Source organism: Theropithecus gelada, chromosome 11 (genome assembly GCF_003255815.1).
Source record: "Theropithecus gelada isolate Dixy chromosome 11, Tgel_1.0, whole genome shotgun sequence".
Taxonomy (NCBI): domain Eukaryota; kingdom Metazoa; phylum Chordata; class Mammalia; order Primates; family Cercopithecidae; genus Theropithecus; species Theropithecus gelada.
Genome location: NC_037679.1, coordinates 75,950,331 through 75,958,281, shown reverse-complemented (window position 1 = coordinate 75,958,281; position 7,951 = coordinate 75,950,331). Strand labels below are relative to the sequence as shown.

The following is a 7,951-nucleotide window of genomic DNA, read 5'->3' as shown; positions in this document are numbered from 1 at the left end:
CCCAGGCTGGAGTGCAGTGGTGCAAGCTTGGCTCACTGTAACCTCCACCTCCCAGGTTCAAGCGATTCTCCTGCTTCAGCCTCCCGAGTAGCTGGGATTACAGGCACATGCCACTATGTTCAGCTAATTTTTCTATTTTTAATAGAGACGGGGTTTTACCATGTTGGCCAGACTGGTTTTGAACTCCTGGCCTTAAGTGATCCACCTGCCTTGGCCTCCCAAAGTGCTGGGATTACAGGTGTGAGGCACCGTGCTCAGCCTCCACTTCTTATTTTGATTCTTTTCTGTTTTGATGATGAGAGGAAAGGGTGATTTAAACAATATCGTCACAGAAAAATGAAACTGTGACTGGTTTTCACAATGTATGTAGCTGATCTCATGCTCTCCTATTATGATGTTTCTGACAGTGATAAAATATCACTCTCCCTCCCTGGGGAATCAGGGGAGTCCTCACCCACCCACCTCCTACGCAAGTATCTTTTAGGGACACCAGCTCACCACTGTGGACTTTATGAGTGTCCACCTGATACTACAAGTTGCATTGACCAGAACACAGATTTCGTTCTTCTGTGTCAATACCCGTTTCTTTTCTGAAGGTCAGAAGTTGGTTAAGGGTTTGGGGGACTGGCTAGACACTCTTCTCATCCCATGGAGCTGATTGGAAGTTCCATGAGGGGAGGAAATTGATGTCAAAGTGTCATTTTAAAGCTTAAGCTGAAAGTTTATTTTTAAAATTTTCATTCATTCATTTAGCATATATTTATTGAGCATCTACAATGTGCCAGGTTGTAGAATTCCATCTCAGAAGAGACTTGACTTATGGATGATGGAGGGGACAGTCCTGCTCGGAAGCAGATGATGTGAAATGTCCCTTTCCAGTCTGGTTCACGACATTTAACAGATTTTTCAGGTCACCACTGTGACCCCAAGCCTTGCTGGCAGATTGTTATATAGTATTGACTGAGAGCCCCGCCCTCTGGTAAAGGCAGTTAAAAAGCCTGCAATCTCGACTCATTTCCAGCATGGACAGACTGGTCCTTGCTGCTTTACACAATAGTCAAAGCTACCTTTGATGGCGCGCTCGCCACTCCCAAGCCCTGGGCGAAGTGCTTTACCATCTTCCCCTCTGCGATGCCTCATGCCCACTTTAGCAGATAGTACTGTTATCATTCCCATTTAATAGTGGAGGAAGCTGAGGCTCAGAGAGGTTGAGCAACTTAGCTGAAGGCCACACCACCAGCGAAGTGCCTGAGCCAAGATTTGGACTCGAGTCCATGGGACCCCCACGCTCACGAGCTGACTGCTCTGCTCCACTGGTTCCCGGCATGAGGTCACCCACAGCACTGCTAGTTCCAGGGCGAGTGCCAGCACATGGCCCCGCTGGGAGCCGGGGGCCTGACTTAGGTCCACTGGAAAAAGTGTCACCTTTGGGGACACTCAAGGACAGGCTGGTTGGATTCGTTGTGGATTTTATATACTCATGCCCTCCTCCTGTGTTCCTGGTTTCTATAAGGTCCCAGGGAAGGTGCATGGAATTTGCAAATAGGGCCTGTATGACTTATTTCCTAGGACACAGGAAGCTTTTCTTACCTCCTTCCTACCCTCTTCTCCAACCTGAACTCCCAAGTTCCTTCTCCCGAAGGTCTTTTGCACTATAAGCGCCAAGGAAGCTGTGCGCGTGGCAGGGACGGCTGGGAGGGTATCTGGAGAACCGTAGCCAGAGCGGCAATCAGCTTGGGGATGTTCCGTTCTGGGTTCTGACGTTGTTGGTTCTGACGTCGTTGTGCTCTTTTGTAAGAGGAATTTCATACCTTGGAGACGCTTTGTACATATTTGTAATGACTTTATTAAAAAATTGGTTGTGCACTTCTAGCCAAAGACATTTGTGTTTTCATTTCCTTTTGGAAGGCTGGCCCTCAGAGACTCTAGGAGTACCCAGCCGCATAACAGGGACAGGATCCCTGCCCCTGGCTCCTGCATGCCCCAGCGCTCCCTCTGGCAGAAGGCCAGCCACTTCCTTCCCTCCTCTAATTCCTAAGATCCGCCACCCCACCGACCCCCGAAGGGAAGGACTGGCCTCAAGAATGCCCTTGGGTTGGGCAACAGGTTTGGGAAACTTGCCCAAGAGTTCAAGGTCAGTGCACACAACCATAATTTATGCATGGTATCCTGTGGACAAGCCAATGAGCCTGCAGATGAATGTCTCCAACTGCGGACAACTCAGGTTCTAGTCTCATCCTAAGAATGGGAAGTTGAGTATAGATACCATTTTTTTGGAGACGGAGTTTCGCTCTGATTGCCCAGGCTGGAGTGCAGTGGCGTGATACTGGTTCACCGCAACCTCTGCTTCCTGGGTTCAAGCTATTCTCCTGCCTCGGCCTCCCGCGTAGCGAGGATTATGGGCATGTGTCACCATGCCTGGCTAATTTTTGTATTTTTAGTAGAGATGGGGTTTTACCATGTTGCCCAGACTGGTCTCAAACTCCTGACCTCAGGTGATCCACCTGCCTCGACCTCCCAAAGTGCTGGGATTGCAGGCATGAGCCACCACGCCTGGCCCAGGTTGTTTTTTTAGAGACCGGACCTTCTCTTTTCCTTTGAACACCCACCCCTGCCCCGCTTTCAGTCTACGTGACTTAGAGGGGCTGACTCCTTCCTCTCACTACCTCAAGAGTTCAACAGCTGACCCAGGCCTGGCCAGTGCGCCACATCTCACCGGCTAAAGTAACTGGTTTGGGACAAACAAATGAGAGTCAGTCTTAGGACTTTTGGTGGAGCTTTCGGGATGCAGGGGTTGTTAAGCTGCTAGAACATAAGCACAGAACTGCTGCGGGCTGTCTTACCACCACATGGGTCCAGCTGCCTGAAAATCAAACTGTTTCAAAGGAAAACAGAATTGAGGGATAGCTGAGACACAATTCTTTTTTTTTTTTTTTTCAGAGATAGGGTCTCAGGCTGGAATGCAGTGGCGCGATCTCGGCTCACTGCAACCTCCACCTCCCAGGTTTAAGCAATTCCCGTGCTTCAGCCTCCTGAGTAGCTGGGACTACAGGTATGGGCCACCACGTCTGGCTAGTATTTTTTTTTTTTAAGTAGAGAGGGGGTCAGGCTGGTCTCCAACTCCTGAGCTCAAGTGATCCGCCTGCCTCAGCCTCCCAAAGTGCTGGGATTACAGGCGTGAGCCACTGCGCCTGACCGAGAGACACAATTCTGTATCAACATTGGGAGTCTCTGAATCCAACTGTATCTGAAGCCCATACAGTTATGTAAACCAAATAAAGTCTTTCTTTTACTTAAGCCATATTTGAATTGTTTTTCTTTTCTTGGCTTTTTTTTTTTTTTTCTTTTTTGAGATAGGGTCTAGCTCTGTCGCCCAGGCTGGAGTGCAGTGGCGTGATCATGGCTCACTGTAGCCTCCACCTCCTGGGCTCAGGTGATCCTCCCACCTCAGAGTAGCTGGGACCACAGGAGCCTATCACCATGCCTAGCAAATTTTTTAAGTTTTTGTAGAAATGGGGGTCTCACAATGTTGCCCAGGCTGGTCTCAAACTCCTGGCTCAAGCGATCCTCCCACTTTGGCCTTCCAAAATGCTGCGATTACAGGCATGAGCCACCACGCCCAGCCTTGATGGCAACCCAAAAATTTGGCCTGATGATGTTTTCATGCCTGGTGTCATAATGTTGCCCTAAGAGGCATGTACTGTCACCTTGTGCTATTTTTTTTTTTTTTTTTTTTTGAGACGTGGTCTCGCTCTGTCGCCCAGGCTGGAGTGCAGTGGCGCGATCTCGGCTCACTGCAAGCTCCGCCTCCCGGGTTCACGCCATTCTCCTGCCTCAGCCTCCCAAGTAGCTGGGACTACAGGCGCCCACCACCACACCCAGCTCATTTTTTGTATTTTTAGTGGAGTCGGGGTTTCACCGTGTTAGCCAGGATGGTCTCGATCTCCTGACCTCGTGATCCACCCGCCTCGGCCTCCCAAAGTGCTGGGATTACAGGTGTGAGCCACCGTGCCTGGCCCTCTTGTGCTATTAATCTACATTTAAATATCTATCATAATCTGGAGCCCTGGAGAACCCTTCTTGAACCAGCCTATACATTTTTGGCCCACACAACCTCTAGCTAGCCCCTGTAGTGAGTACTGTAAGTGCCCCATGGAGGCTCTTTCTGATCCCTTTTGCCAGGTTCCTATCCTGCAGTTTCATGTGCTTTGCTGGTCTCTGGGGCCTTCAGAGGCTTACCCTTAGACACTGGGGCCTCCTTAGGGGAGAGTCTGAAGTGCAGGAAGTCCCTCCATTAGCCCAGAGCCAAGAATTAGTTGATGTGTATTTTGTGGGACAGGACAAACTCTGAGATGAAACTTAGGCTCCCGAGCTCCCTGGGAGATCCAGCTAAGCCTGGGACTTCGCCAGAGCCTGACTTCTTTCCCTTCTCTGTTCTATTTCACTCATGATTCCCTTACTGGTTTCTCATGGGAGCACTTCTGTAATAAATCACGTGCACCTGAACACGATCTGCTTTGGGGAAACCAACATAAGACAACCACCCACTCCGCAAAGGGCTTCTCCTCCTTTGATCTAAAACGGTTGCACTTGGCTTTAAGAGGTGAAAGGAAAATCAAGACCACAAACACGCTGCACCAACAGATGGTATTTATTGGCTGAAGGGTACTTCGGGAGATGTCAAAAACACCAAAGGCAGCTGTTTGTCTTGCAGCAAAAGTCCTAAAAGATTCCAGGACCCACTTTATTTACCTCTCCTTCTTCTAATCCCGAGTCTCAGCAGCCCAGATGTCTTCCTAACACTCTGCACATCCTTCTTCTCTTTCGAAGCTGATGCACCTATCATATCTGGGTCCAAAGCTTGCCTTTCTTATTCCCTCATGTTTATTATTCTCAAGATATTTACATGAAGAGGACCATTTCTAAGGACTTCATGGAACTTGAGTCAGTGAATCATAAAATATTAAGGGCAGGATACTGTGAACCTGACACTCGATTAATGCTACTTACAACAAATGAGTTGCAGAACCAAGACACATAAAAGAGAGTGGCATTGTTCTTTTCCAACGGGGACTCCTGGCTGCTTTCGCACTGGTATTGGGGAATTCATGCAGCCTGTGTTGGAAACACTCCTCGTCAGACACTGTTTTCCCTAGGACAGGACTTAAATCCTCCCACCCAGAAGAAAACCTCAGATGGGATGTTCCCCCAGAGGGCAGGGCACGCAATAAAAAAATCCTAAATTAAACCATCCCACCTGCTCCTGTGTGTCCCCCACATGTTGCATTCTTTACAGTGTTAACAGGCATGGCTCATTCTTTGCAGTGTTAGAGAATTTTATTTTATTGTTTTGGTGGCATGGGCATAACTGGAGAAACCATTGGGGTATTCACTAGTAACCTACATTGTTAGTTTCCTTGGTTCCAGCAGGTAATACACTGGGTTCCGTCACCCTGGAGATGGCTACAGGGAAGCCGAGTGGCTTCCCAAAGTAATAAAGAGTTTGGAATCAGAATTCCAGGTCTGACTCCCAGAAGACTGTTCTGTTTCCTTACACAACTGCACTTCCATCAATCTTCTCCAGCTCCCATTTCTTGTGCCCCTTTGACATCATCCGCAGGCAGGATGATCTTTCTGATAAAAACCAGTTGCAGAAGTTCCTGTTGCTTCCGTTTGGTTCTTCCTCAGGGTAGGGAGAACAGAGCAGCTGCATTCACGTGGCCCCATTTCCCTCTGCTTCCCCTTCCCACTTGATTATTCAGGCAAGTGGGATTGTAACATCATGACCATCGCCATAGTAACAGAGCTTGAAAGATGCTACATTGCCCTGGAACAGACGTCTTGCTGGGTACCAGGAGAGAGCCAGGGATGCCAAGCCAAGGGGAAAGTCCTGGCTTGGTGGCACACAGGGGTGAATGTCCTGAATCTATGGCGGGGGTGGGGGCAGGGGACATGTTAATACAGGCTGACAGCGAGGTGGCTGCAAAGCTCCTCCATTTCTCCTGGGGCTTGCACGCTAATCTGCCCACTGGCCACACAGATTGCTTTCTCTGCAATGCCATTGGTGCCAGCCTGTTGTGCTGAGGTTGACAATAAGAGAACAGAGTTGGGAGAGGAATAGGGCAGGCAAGATTCCGGTGGCTTCTGCGTGGTCACCTGTGCCATCTCATCCCAGATTTCAGAGCAGGGAGCATTTCAGAGGTGGAGAAGTGGCTCTGTCAGAGATCACAGAAGCACAGATGGTTACGGTGCTCCAGGCCGCCACCCTGGTTGGTGGAGACATCCATAACATGGGTTGTCCTGTTTGCTACCAGAGGGGATGGCAATGTCCACAGGAGCCGCTGACAGGCCTGAGACTTAAGTAAGGGAGATGACAGAATAGAAAGAGGAGAAAGACATAAAGACAGGAGACCAAGGAGTAACCACATCTGGGCCAAAACTGACCTTTCTTTCTTTTTTTTTTTTTTTTTTTTAAGACAGAGTCTTGGTCACTCTGTCACCCAGGTTGGAGTGCTGTGGTGCAATCTCGGCTCACTGCAGCCTCTGCCCCCCGGGTTCAAGCCGATTCTCCTGCCTCAGCCTCCAGAGTAGTTGGGATTACAGGCACCCACCACCACACCCAGCTAATTTTTGTATTTTTAGTAGACTGGTCTTGAACTCCTGACCTCAAGTGATTCACCCACCTTGGCCTCCTAAAGTGCTGGGATTACAGGCAGGAGCCCCCATTTCTGGCGAAAATGGCAATTAATTTAAGGGCTATGTTTTTCTGTTGACCCAGCCACAAGTAGATTTCAGGATCTAGCATTCATGTTCTTAACATAGTTCATATCTAACAGGCTATGTGCCTGGGCCACTCATTCTTAACCAGGATGAGCATTAATATCACCTTGTGTGCATTTATTTATTTATTTATGAGATGGAGTCTCATTCTGTCATCCAGGCTGGAGTGCAGTTGCTCACTGCAACTTTTGTGTCCCGGGTCCAAGCAATTATCCCTGCCTCAGCCTCCTGAGTAGCTGGGATTACAGGCACCCGCCACCATGCCCGGCTAATGTTTGTATTTTTTAGTAGAGAGGGGGTTTTGCCATGTTGGCCAGGCTAGTCTTGAGTTCCTGACCTCAGGTGATCCGCCTGCTTCAGCCTCCCAAAGTGTTGGCACTACAGGCATGGGCCACTGCATCCGGCCTCTCGTTTGCTTTTAGAAAACCATGTCTGCTGGGCCCCACGCCTGGAATGTCTGAGGGGCAGATCAGTCTGGCGGTTAAGAGTGCGGGCTCTGCTGGGGATAGTGGAGTGTGCCTGTAGTTGCAGCTACTTGGGAGGCTGAGGAGGGAGGATCACTTGAGCCCAGGAGTTTGAATCCAGCCTGGACAACCTGGATTTTTATTAGAGACCTCATCTCTAATTTAAAAAAAAAAAAAAATTTAAAATGTGGGTTCTAAAGCTGTCCCAGGCCTCTGTTGGAAACTCAGCCTGCCCGTGCTGGCTGGGTGACCCTGGGAAAGTTATCGCACCAAGCTCTGTGCCCAAGTTTCCTCATCTATAAAACAGGGGACCCCACAGTACCTCCCCCATCACAGGGCTGTTGTGAGGGCGACAGCACGCAATCCAAGCAGGATGCTGGATGCTGTGCCTGCCGAGGACAAAGTATTTGGGACATTAAGTTATTACAGGTATATGGTGGGACCTAACAGCTGTATTTTGAAAATACTTTGGGCCAGGTGTGGTGGCTCACGCCTGTCATCCCAGCACTCTGGGAGGGTGAGGCGGGTGGATCACTTGAGGTCAGAAGTTTGAGGCCAGCCTGGACAATGTGACGAAACCCCGTCTCTATGAAAAATACAAAAAAAAATTAGCCGGGCATGGTGGCACACACCTGTTGTCCCAGCTACTCGGGAGGCTGAGGCAAGAGATCACTTGAACATGGGAGGTGGAGGTTGCAGTGAGCCAA

General features: G+C 49.3%; 1 protein-coding gene across 1 annotated transcript in view; it reads right to left on the bottom strand.

The window, feature by feature from the left end:
* Positions 1-4,633: 4,633 nt before the first annotated feature.
* RNFT2 (ring finger protein, transmembrane 2) overlaps positions 4,634-7,951 on the bottom strand; it is a 110,227-nt gene continuing 106,909 nt past the window's right edge. The window contains exon 12 of the mRNA XM_025402154.1: positions 4,634-5,926. The gene's annotated coding sequence lies outside the window, so the exon portion shown is untranslated. The remainder of the gene's footprint in view (positions 5,927-7,951) is intronic.